Consider the following 13,108-nt stretch of genomic DNA (forward strand, 5'->3'; position numbering starts at 1 on the left):
TATATATATATATTATATATATATATATATATATACAAATGGATTTAGCACTCCTAAGCAAACAGCCAATTGACACGGGTGCTACTAATTAAGCATTTAGGTACAAGTTTGTGTGTAGACTGGTGCACGCCGGGAATCCTTTAAAAATTAGCTTTTATTGATTAAGTCTACACACAAACACAATATATATATATATATATATATATATATATATATATATATATATATATAAAGTTCCATGGACTTGGAGATACAGAGAGAATACACAAGTTACACAAGTCTAATAAAAGTCAACATTAAAAACCATTATTAAAGGAGAGACCTAGTATAAAAAAGAAACCCCAAAGTTTGTAGGCAATAATGAATAATACATAGTCCTAATGAATAATACATAGTCCTCTAGCAGAGCTAAAAATTAATATCTTCAAAAATGGCCCCTTTATTGGTGCTCCCCATATATCTAATACAGTCACTGTCCATGTTTTAAATGAGGGGCGGGTGTGTCCTAACAGTCTCTGCCAGAGGGGGACTGCTAATCACAGCCCTGCAGTCACACAGACAGGCTTCAGTTCCCTATCAGGTCAGTCTAGCTGTTGATTGGTTCCTATCCTACAGTGCAGTGTGCTGAGTGCCACCAGCAGAGAATTTAGTGGGCAGAAAGTGAATCAGATGGGCAGAGCTGGTTGGGTTTTGGGTGAACCTCTCAATAAATCAGCCCCAAACACACTTTTTTAATGCACTTTGCTTCATGGAATATCAACTGCCTGCATGATTTGTTATACTGGAAACACTAGTGATCTGTCTCTCCCTAGGTGTGTGAAAAACATTTTTCTCACTGGATGAAGCTATGTATGCTATAAATTTCTTTCTGAAGAAAGTAGTAAGACAAACTTTGTTATTGAGAAGAAGAAAAACGTTGGTAATAAAGGTAAGAATAAAGTGAGATTTCTAAACTCCACTTCCAGCCAATCTGTCGAAAACTTGGATATGTTTTATACAACTATTATGGGGGACAATTTTTTAGACTGTGGTTAGAATGGTTACTACAAGTAAAACTGTGTTCTGAATCCTTTGTATCCACTTTTACATATAAGAGTAATGAGCTATAAGGGCAATGGCACACAGGGTAGTGGTGGGCATTTTAACCCTTGACATGAACCCTGTCAATTTGCCTTGAAGCCTACAGGTCTGCTGCAAAAGATTTAAGTGCCTCTTTTTCTGGCTGGTAAATGTGGCATTTGATTAGCTCCCACTAGCCCAGTGTGCCATGAGCTTTAATGCTTAGTGCTGCTGCTGGGCTGTGCATACATACATACTGTGCTGCTGGAGAAACCACCTTCATGCCCTCTACTGCCTCATTTGTGTAGTAACACAGACTGTATATCTCTCTTTTTAATTATGCATATTAAATGCAAAACAGTGTTTGTGCTACATGCTTAATAAAACACTTTTGTCTAATCAATTTTAACGATTGCTTTCAGATTTTAAGCCATGCCAAAAGTCCACAAGTCATTAGGGTGGGTCCAGCTGTTGAGGGCATTTGTAATACACAGTTCACTGGTGTTCTCTATGTAATTGTTTGAAAGGTTTTTAATTGCAATTTAGGGAAGGAGATGACCTTGACCAAAAAGAAAAAAATATGCAGAGCAAAGAGACCAGAATCAGGTTAATGTAAGAAAACTTGCATGTTACATTTTGCCCACTATGGACACCCTTTCTACAGAATTTTAAATACAACTGGGCCATCAGTTGGAAACTAACACTAAGGGGCACATTCATCAAAGTACGATCGAGTCATTCAAGCTTCAGTATCGTGACTTTCCTTGGGCCAGGTTGGAGCTGCAGAGTGCCATTGAGCTCTATGGGAGACTTTCCTTGGGCCAGGTTGGAGCTGCAGAGTGCCATTGAGCCCTATGGGAGACTTTCCTTGGGCCGGGTTGGAGCTGCAGAGTGCCATTGAGCCCTATGGGAGACTTTCCTTGGGCCGGGTTGGAGTTGCAGAGTGCCATTGAGCCCTATGGGAGACTTTCCTTGGGCCAGGTTGGAGCTGCAGAGTGCCATTGAGCCCTATGGGAGACTTTCCTTGGGCCAGGTTGGAGCTGCAGAGTGCCATTGAGCCCTATGGGAGACTTTCCTTGGGCCAGGTTGGAGCTGCAGAGTGCCATTGAGCCCTATGGGAGGCTTTCCTTGGGCCAGGTTGGAGCTGCAGAGTGCCATTGAGCCCTATGGGAGGCTTTCCTTGGGCCAGGTTGGAGCTGCAGAGTGCCATTGAGCCCTATGGGAGGCTTTCCTTGGGCCAGGTTGGAGCTGCAGAGTGCCATTGAGCCCTATGGGAGACTTTCCTTGGGCCAGGTTGGAGCTGCAGAGTGCCATTGAGCCCTATGGGAGACTTTCCTTGGGCCAGGTTGGAGCTGCAGAGTGCCATTGAGCCCTATGGGAGACTTTCCTTGGGCCAGGTTGGAACTGCAGAGTGCCATTGAGCCCTATGGGAGACTTTCCTTGGGCCAGGTTGGAGCTGCAGAGTGCCATTGAGCCCTATGGGAGAGTTTCCTTGGGCCAGGTTGGAGCTGCAGAGTGCCATTGAGCCCTATGGGAGACTTTCCTTGGGCCAGGTTGGAGCTGCAGAGTGCCATTGAGCCCTATGGGAGACTTTCCTTGGGACAGGTTGGAGCTGCAGAGTGCCATTGAGCCCTATGGGAGACTTTCCTTGGGCCAGGTTGGAGCTGCAGAGTGCCATTGAGCCCTATGGGAGACTTTCCTTGGGCCAGGTTGGAACTGCAGAGTGTCATTGAGCCCTATGGGAGACTTTCCTTGGGCCAGGTTGGAACTGCAGAGTGCCATTGAGCCCTATGGGAGGCTTCCAAAATCATGAAGTTTCAAAGTTTTCCCACCATTTACAATCGTTGGGATAATAAAATTTCGTGACTATCGCAAACGATCGATTCAATACGAAACTTTCGGATCGTACGTACGAAATTTTCTTATTCAAACGGAAAGAATTTTCGTGACATTTGCGTTCATCAGAAATGATCGGATTTCGTGATTCAGATTTGTACCTTAGTGTACCCTAATGATGGGCATTTTTCTTAATTACATAGTTTTATTTTAATATTTGTTAATTTTACTATGACACAATCAAAATATAATTATAAATAAATAAAAAGTTAAGGACATGTACCTTCAAAAAAGCAATTTTACAATAAAATATCACTGTAGTAATTTTTAACATTGTTCCAAGAAAACATTTCATTTACTATAATTAACTTTTAGGAACTTTATTTCTTAAAAAAAATACATATTTGAATAATATCTTGTGTGTGTATATATAAATATTACATTTTGTTATGCTGTGCCAATTGATAACTCATGGATTATATAAAAACCTCTGTTTGGTGAAATGAGGCACATTAGAAGAAACAAAATATTGGTTAATAGTTTGTTTCCTCACAAAAAATGACAGCTTTACACTAGGGAAGCACCGATTCCACTTTTTTTGGATTCAGCCAAACCCTCAAAAGCTTCGTAAAGAATTTAGCCATAATCCGCATATGCTAATTAGGTTTTTTAAGGTTTAAATGTTAACGTCCGTGTTATAGATAAATATTTATTGTTTAGTATTAAATTGGAATCATATTTCAAAATGTCATAATTAGGTTATTCATTATTAAACAATCAACCGGTGATATGCTTGCCTTGATTAAAAGATATTAAAGTATTATACACTTTATGAGAGGTATTACACTTGACTGTGAATTTACCAAGTTTGTCCACTAGCAACAATAATATATATTATTAAAGTCTAGTTTTAATGTGCCCTTTAAAACGTTAATCTTTTTCCATTAATAAAATAGCCCCATAAACACAATTTATTTGGAACTGGTTATATAGAACTTTACAAAATAAACTTTAGACTTTTAATTTTCACATATCAACGAATCGATAATAATAGCTAAATACAAAGAATAACAATAAATACAAGGTACAGTTTCATTAAGTTTAGAATCGAAGAGAGAAGAGGCTGGAGGCCCCGGGAGCGTACAGCTTACAATCTAAATGGGAGGGTAACTTACAGTCACAAATAGGAAAATATTAGTACTGTAGGTTAGGTTACAGTGGGTGACACTGCAATATAAGTGCTAGTTCCCAGATCAGGTGCTTGCAGTGCTCCAAGAGATAGTCTTTAAGTTTAGTTTTAAAAAGACTGAGGGAGGATTCTCTCCAGAGGAAATCAGGGAGGGCATTCTAAATGTAAAGGGCAGCAAAGCACAAAGGTTAAATGGCAGGAAACAGCAGTAGTAGTGGGGGGTGCAACCGAGCTTGGTTGCTCTGCGAGGAACGAAGGAGTTGGCCAGGAGCGTACAGAGACACAAGGGAAGAGATGTAGAGAGGCACAGAGGAATGGAGGGCTTTGAAGGTTAAGAGAAGGAGTTTGTAAGATATTCTTTGTTTAATAGGAAGCCATGATAAAGACTTTAGCAGTGGAAGGGCCTGAACACTCCTAGATGAGATGAGCAGAATTCTGGCAGCAGTATTTAATATAGACTGTAGGGGGGAGAGATGGGTGTTGGGGAGGGCAGTTAGCAGGTTACAGTAGTCTAGTCAGGATAGAATGAGAGCCTGCATAAGCATCCTAGCTGTTAAAGTTGAAAGAAAGGGATGGATTTTGGCAATATTGCGTAAGAAAAAGTGACAGGTTTTGACAGTGGTGTTAATATGGTCAGAGAAGGAAAGAGAGAGAGAGAGGAGTCAAAGATCACCCCCAAACAACGTGCAAAGTCAAGTGCAGATAGTGAAGGGGGAGTAGGACCAGGCTTAGGCGGAAAGTTCAGTTTTTGTTTGGTTCATTTTGAGGTGGCATTGGTTCATCCAACTGAAAATTGCTAGTATGCAGTTTTGAGTCTTAAGTCTAAATTTGGATTTCACCAGCATACTGATGATATTTATAGCCAAATGAGCAAAGACAGAGTGTAGAGGGAGAATAACAACAGCCCAATACAGAGCCTTGCAATATCCCTACATTAAGTGGAACTGGGGATGAGGTTCTGTTACCATAAGAAGAGACAGTGAAGGATCGGTTAGAAAGGTAAGAAAAGATTCAGGATGCAACCTAATTACCAATCGAATGCAGAATTTGCATCAGGAAGGAGTGGTCGACTGTATCAAATGCAGCCAATAGATCAAGGATTAGTATAGAAAAGTGACCTTTGGCTTTGGCAACCTTGTGATCACAGGACTATTTAGGCCACTAGGAAATAGACTCATTTTTAAAAACACACTAGTTCCTGGTGGATAACAGTATCCCAGTAGAGCAGAGAAGGGAGTCTGTCCTCAGCATCCCATAGGGGCTGATTTACTAATCCACAAATTCGAATCTGAATGGGAAAAATTTGGATTGGAAACGAACATTTTGCGACTTTTTCGTATTTTTTGCGATTTTTTTCGTCGCCGTTACGACTTTATCGTAAATTGTCGTGACTTTTCGCGCAAGTCGTAACAGCTACGAAAAAGTCGCGACAATTTACGATAAGGTCGTAACGACTTTTTCGTAGCCGTTACGATTTGCTCATACATTGTCGCGACTTTTTCATATTGAGCGCTCGTAACTGGCGGGCAAAACTTTCAGACTTTGCATGATTTTAGAAGCCTCCCATAGGACTCAATGGCACTCTGCAGCTCCAACCTGGCCCAAGAAAAGTCTCCCATAGGGCTCAATGGCACTCTGCAGCTCCAACCTGGCCCAAGAAAAGTCTCCCATAGGGCTCAATGGCACTCTGCAGCTCCAACCCGGCCCAAGGAAAGTCTCCCATAGGGCTCAATGGCACTCTGCAGCTCCAACCTGGCCCAAGAAAAGTCACGATACTGAAGCTTGAATGAATCCGAAACTTTCTTACTCTGCGTGAAGGCTACGAACACCCGATCCTAGTGGCTGACACAAATACTACTAGAGTGAAAGGGAAAGAAAACATTTAAAATTTCATATTCTATATTATTATTATGTGAAAATTATGAGTGGAAATAAAATGTTGATTTTATTCATTTAATATATTTACAACTTTATTATATAGTTTTGAATACTCTTTAACTAGCTGTACACAGACTAGTAGAAATGCTTTATTTCACTAGGAGCTAGCATTTTAAACCTGGATAAAATGACAGCCTGTTTTACAACTATGATTGAAATTACTAATTGAAAATTAGCTAAATCAAACCCTCCAGTCATTCCAAGCACTGAAAACGAGTATGATCTATCCCACATGCTCTACTTAGTCTAGTTTCTATAACTTCCTTTTCCAACTGGAATATAGTCTAACTATTTAACAAAATCTGTTTCCTTATATGTAAAGGTATACCGTTTCATTACCAACTAGGAACCATTTGCAAAACACTTCCAGCTCCCAATTGCCCATAATGTCATAAAAAATGGCAGTAAGGGGAACTGTGGAAGCCAAGGAAACATCTGGAAGGCCAAAAAAATTTTCAGAGAGAGCAGCATGTATGCTGGCCAGAACAGCACAGGGAAACCCTCATTTGATTGCAAAGGACCCGCAGGAAGGTTTGGTTGATGGAGGAGTGATTATTGGACTGTACCACAGTGCATCATTGCTTGCGCAAACATGATCTGCAGGGAATAGCTCTCAGAATAAAAAGCAAATTATAGTTTTTGTTCACCTTTAAATTGCATTTAGTATATTATAGAAAAGAATATTTCTAACAAGCTTTTAATCAAAATCAAAAGATGCTTGAAATTGTTTCTGTCCTATCAGTCCTCTTTTCTTCCTCTCTCAAGGTAGGACCCAGTGCACAGCAAATCCTATAGCTGGTAACTCTCATGTTTTGCAGCTCTTGTTGCCTGGTTGTGTTTCTAATAATTCAGCACCTGCCCAGGAAAAAATGAATGCAACTCCACAGCATCTTCCTAATTACCCTTCCTAGGGATTCCCCTTTAAATATGCACTCGTGCACATGCATTTGTGAATGTAACTATACTGTGCATGTGAGAATCTAAGTCTGCGCAAAGGACTCCTGGGAAACATTAATAAAAAGTGGAGCTGCATTAGTTTTCGCTATAGGTCACTGAAGGGTGCCTAACATTATAATTTTTTGGTTTCCTTGTCCTTAAGCAACTTTTTAATTTATGTTCTATTTACCTTAACATGAAAGTCTTCTTGTCCTTTAGCTGTCCTTTTCCTTTCTTCACCTCTCAAGGCAGGAAGAGGAAACCCCGACACTCTGCAGCTCTCATTGCTGGGTCTTGTTTACAGTGAATCAGAAAAAATGCAGGTTAAATCTATGTTTAAATTACCTTTAGTATGTTATGGAACAGCCTGTTCATAACAACTTTTGTTCACTTAATGTCTCCTTACCTTCCCTTGAAAACCAACTTGTCCTTTAGCAGTCCTCTTCCTTTTTTCACCTTTTAAGGCAAGGACCCAGCGCCCTGCAAAACTCCCGGCTGGAAACTCCAACTCTCTGCAGCTCTAATTGCCAGATCCTGTTTGCAATAAATCAGAAAATAAGTTTAAGTGGTTGATAATAATTATCTTATTTAATATAATACAGAACAGCCTATTCTTGAAGGACAAGGAAACCAGGATTCACTGGGGGTGGGTGCCAATATGTTAAGCATCCCCAGTAAATACAATCACTAGGTTTTGTCCGTAGCAGTTCTCTTTTTATGAAAAGAAAAGGATATTTGTCCTCTTCCTTTCTTCATGGCTGAAGGCAGAACTTGGAGCACTACAAATATCACAAACTTGAATGCTCTGCAGCTCTCATTGCTAGGTCCTGTTTAGACTAAATGAGAAAAATAGCAAACTAAATGGGTAGTTCACTTTTAAATTACATGTAATATGTTTCTTAAAGGAGACATATAGGATAAATGAAAAAACACAGTTATGAATAATATATGGTGCTGGTTTAACTGTGGTCTAAAAATGAATACTGCCTATAAAAATGGCCCCTTTATTGGAGCTCCCTATAGATCCTCTCAAGTCCCTGTCTGTGTTTCAAATCAGGGGTGGGTGTGTCCTAACAGTCCCTGCCAGAAATCAAAATAAAAGCAAATTATATTTTGGTACATGTCATACCCTTGGCCATGCCCTTGATTTTTCCTGTTTACCGGGTGTTTAAGGGTGTCTCATAAATCAAGGATATTTTACCTACACTGTACTATAGATTTATTTTAGACCTGTCACATGGGCGCATTAAACAAGCGATATAAGTTACCTCACAGACAATTTAGGCCACATGACTGTTCTATGGACACCAGACAAGTGACAGACATATTGCATACTTTTGATCATTTAAATGCGGAAACAAACACAAAACTGGAGCCCCATTTTAGGAGAGGTTTTATACATCAAGGATGTTTAACCTACAGCTCCATCTATTGGTAAAATGCAACAATCACTGTGCCTACTTTCTGTATGGATATTTATATAATTAGGACTTGACATGGCTGCACATAAATCAGTTCAGTCTGCAGCATGCATCAGAACTAATTGCTAATTAGCCATGTAGGATACCAGGAGCCCTCTGCAATACAGGACCCTGCTGACCGCCCACAGCCAACCAAAACAGTTTAATTTCTTTCCACTGTGGAATGCATGGCCATCTTTAGGGTTTTTTGCAGGAGGCAAAGTGCGGCAATCAGCATGGGAGGACTGGGATAAAAGAAAAAAAGTTTATTGTATTCTGTTTGTGCAAATGTGGGTGAGGAAATGCTTTCATTTAAGCTTTTTCTGTTGTAATCTGCTGGGTCCCAGGTACCCCAGTCTGACACTGTATATACTGCAATATATTTAAAGGAGACATATTGTGTAAAAAAACAATATTGTACCAATGAATTCTACTCATATAAATATAGAAGGAATGTGCTTTAAAAAGTAGTGTTTCGGGCTGATTTATTGAAAATTTCTTCAAAAACCCTACTAGTCCTGCCCATCTGTTCCACTTCCCGCTGCTTCCTTTCCCAGGCTATGCAGGGGAGCTGGTGTCACTCAGTACACTGCATTGTAGGAAAGGAACCAATCAGCAGCTAGGCTGACCTGATTGGGAACGGGAACGGAGGCCTGGCTTTGCTTGGGTGACTGCTGGGCTGTGATTGGCAACTCCCTAGGATCTATAGGGAGCTCCAATAAAAGGTACATTTTTACAGATAGTATTAATTTTTAGACCAAAGTTAAACCAGCACCATGTATTTTTTATAATTGCCTAAAAAATTTGAGATTTTTTTTCTATTATCCTATATATCTCCTTCAAGCCAACAGACCCAACAGCTGCATTCAGAAGTATTCTAAAAAAAACTGTGATCAGAATCATGATTAATCTATCCTGGCCGAGGAGGGTGTGCTACATGAATTTCATACAAATATCAATATGGCCCCCATGGCTCTTACCAGTAAGGAAAATCCCTCCTCCAGGGACCAGTCATTTATCAGAACCCTGTGCCTTACAAATAATGGCATGGAAATAAGAGGGATATCTTTAGCCAACACAGTTGTAAAGAAAACTACTAAACAATATAGCAGAATGTTTGAAATAGAATCTGGTGCAGTAGGAGCTAGTGGAACCCAAATAACGGAGGATCAGGCCCAAGGTTGCTCTTATAGACAGAGAGGCATGCCCAGAACAGAATCCAGTTACTTTCCTGGGGTTTGGTATTACTTTATGTCACATTAAGCAACAGGAACAATCTCCTTTATGACAGGCATATTTACCTTAAAAAATAAAGCAAATTGAGAAAATAATAGGGTTAGGTAATGAAAGACACTATGTTTGCCCAGGTGCAGTAACCCATGGCAACCAATAAGCAGGTAACATTTACTGGTCACCTAGGGTTACTGGACCTGTGCAAACTTACTGCCTCTTATAACATGCTTCTTCAAGAGCAACCACATCTTTAGTTAATAACTCACTATAAAATTTGAAAACCAAAACGGAAACTGGGGATCGTAATAAAAAACTATTTTAATTGCCCATATACATTATGGAATTTTGGGAGATGCACAAAAAGAAAAAAAGGCCTTTGTAGTACATTGTTTCTGTCCTACCTTGGACCTTTCTCAAATCTAATACTAGTTTTAATTATAACAAGTAGTGTGCAGATTTTTTGGTTTTGATTCCATATATAAAATTGAGGGTGCTAATCCAAATCTTAGAACAGAGCAATAAAGAACTATATTATGTAGCAAGTAACCAAGGGCAGAACTAGGCAGAAGGGGCACCTGTCTAGGGCGCAACAATGTCTAGCTGGCTTGGGTTGCTTCTGCAAGGAACCTTGAACCTTGCCTTTGCATGCCAAAGAAATTATTTATTTTATGGAGCCATACAAGCCAACCAAACAACTTTTCCTTGGCACTGATAGTATAAGTCTCAGTGTACAACAAATGCAAAACAACCATATTAGTTACAATAAATGCAAGCCCCAAACATATCCTTTAGAAAATAGCTGCTAAATTCCATCACCTTTGACCAAGGTTATTTGAAAATATAATTCTTATTTCACACCTTCCATTTTCCTGAACTGGGTCCATGCCCAACTCTCTCAATTTAGGTTAATGTTTACGGACAGATCAGAATTAGACACAAACCAAATAGTTAGTCTCTCAATTATTGTGGCCATAAACTATAGATCTTTCCCCCAATATGCCTAATCTGGTTGTTTGACTCTTGGGCCAAACGACTGAATTACAATGACAGGAATAGGAGCGAGGACTATATCAATGAGCCAATGAGGTCCCCGATCCGAAAGGAAAATCAAGCCTGTCGGATCAACATCAACCCGATTTTTGGCCAGATGATAGTCAGGCAGGCCCGTCTGGGGTCCCCCATACACAGGCAGACAAGCTGCTGAATCAGTCTGAAGTATAGTAGATATAAAACGTCAACGCACCCCTCCATAATGGTTTTTTTTTTTTTTCTTAATAATTCCTGTCAGACCTTTTTCCACCTTTAGTGCAAAATAGCAATCTATACAAAGAGTCAAATACAAATCTGAAACAGTTTAGTTAAAAAAAAACCTTGTTGCATTAGTGTGCACACCCCCAAAACTAATAATTGGTTGAAGCACCTTTTGAATTTATTATAGCACACAGTCTGAGTATACCAAGTTTGGCACATTTCCTTTTATATCTGATATTTTGCATGTGTGTTATTACTGTAGGTGTGTATGGATTGCCATAGCTGAATAGATATTTTGATTCAACGCCCTTTTATGAATGAATCCTTATAACCAATGATACCAGTGTACATATGTGTTTAAGACTATATGTATTTATATAAGTATAACCTTTGGTAACATGGTACCTCCCAACCTGCACTGTCATGCCTATGCCCACCATTTTAATTTGATCAAATTGGCCCAAAATCGCCAAGCCATAGGTGGGCATATCAGGAGGAGATCCGCTTCAAATGAGCAGATCTTACAGTATATGGCTGCCTTTAAACCAGGAATTCCAAAATAAGCAGCTGCTTTCAGGCTACTGATTGAGGATCAAAGCCTAGAAACAGAGCCTGACCAGCTGGGTTTTAAAGCCCAGCCAGGGCTGTATTCTGATCAGATTCCCTTATTGGGGCTCATCAGTGCAATGCAGGGTTTTCTAGTCATTATATGTAAAGCCAGGCAAGTAGATCCACTAGAGGATTTATTTCTTGAGCAGTACATCTCTATACAAAAAAATTAAAAAAAATAGACTTTACTTGGCCATGTAACCTCCTGTTGATCAATTAACATGCAACCTGTACATCAAAATAAAAAAGTAGAAAGCCTACGGGAATGTTTTTGAACATTTGATTCAGGATTAACATTTGATTGGGCTACCCTTAAGTCTATCAAAGAATGTTGGCACCTTTGCACATGTTGGTAAAACTCCTGGAATGATTACTCCACCGTATTCTAGTCTACAAAGTAATACTAAAATGGACTGGAAAAATAAGTTGCACCTTTTAGGAGTTATAAGAAATCTGGATTTCAAGCAGGCAACGGTCCTTTAATTTGTCAGTAGTTGTAGGAGCTTGCAATACAAGACACACATTCAATCAGTTTGATTTGTCTACATGCACCACACTGAACATGGAAAAAAGAAAAAGTTGAGCAGGTGAAACAGAGAACTGTAAGAATGCAGAGAATAGAAGATAAGTCTATCTATTAATGTTTGAGGCTCAGGGCACTGTAACAAATATTTTTCATATTGTTCATATTGTGGAAAGAATCTACTGCCAGACGGCTTCAAGCTGATCATTGGACTCACGTTAAAAAGTTTTAAATCACACAAACTCAATAAAAGAGAAGCATTAGAAATGGAGCTTGCCAAAACACACCTAACAAAACTCCTTCTGGAACAATGTCCTGTGGGCAGATGAACCGAATTGAGAGCTTTTTGGGGAAAAAAGCATCTCTGTTAACAGGGAAAAAAAAAAAAACAAGCTGAAAAGAACACCCCTAAAATCAAACTAGTAGGAGGTTTAGGTTGCTTTGCTGCCCCTGGAACTGGGTGCCTTGCGTCAGTGTATGGCATCATGAAGTCTATATATTACAAGGCAATTTTGAGACCAATTTTTTTTAAAAAAACCAAAAGGAATGGTTTAACTGTTAGCAGGGTTGTCCAGTCTGCTCAAAGGCTCCACTGTAGGACATCATTTAACCATAATTTATCCTGGCCCTCAAATATTCTGTATGGTTAATAAACACCCCCTACATATAATAAGTAGGACAACACTGATTTAAGAGTAACCTCTTGTTTGTCCTTCAGTGGCCAGCAGTACTTCCAAATCTTGTTTAACAATTGTGAAGAGATCTGAATAATGCAGCTGGGAGAAGACATCCTTTGAATCTTGGAAATAAGGTTGTTCAGTGTCAGAAGAGAGATACTGTAATTGAATTCATAAATATGGAAAGCATTCAGTTTCATCTATGCAATTAAAAATTAAATCTAGGGTCTCTCTTTTCAGATCCGAAACGATACATTAAGTTCTTAAAGTTCTGTAATCTACATAGTGAAACAAGGAATTATAGAAACCCAGTTTCATTGCCCTCACTTATTAAGCAGTAGATCAATTTTAGAGTAACAAGTTATTTAAAAGAAGTGCAAAGGTGCCAATATTTTTG

The sequence above is a fragment of the Xenopus tropicalis genome, chromosome 9 (assembly GCF_000004195.4).
Source record: "Xenopus tropicalis strain Nigerian chromosome 9, UCB_Xtro_10.0, whole genome shotgun sequence".
Taxonomy (NCBI): Eukaryota; Metazoa; Chordata; class Amphibia; order Anura; family Pipidae; genus Xenopus; species Xenopus tropicalis.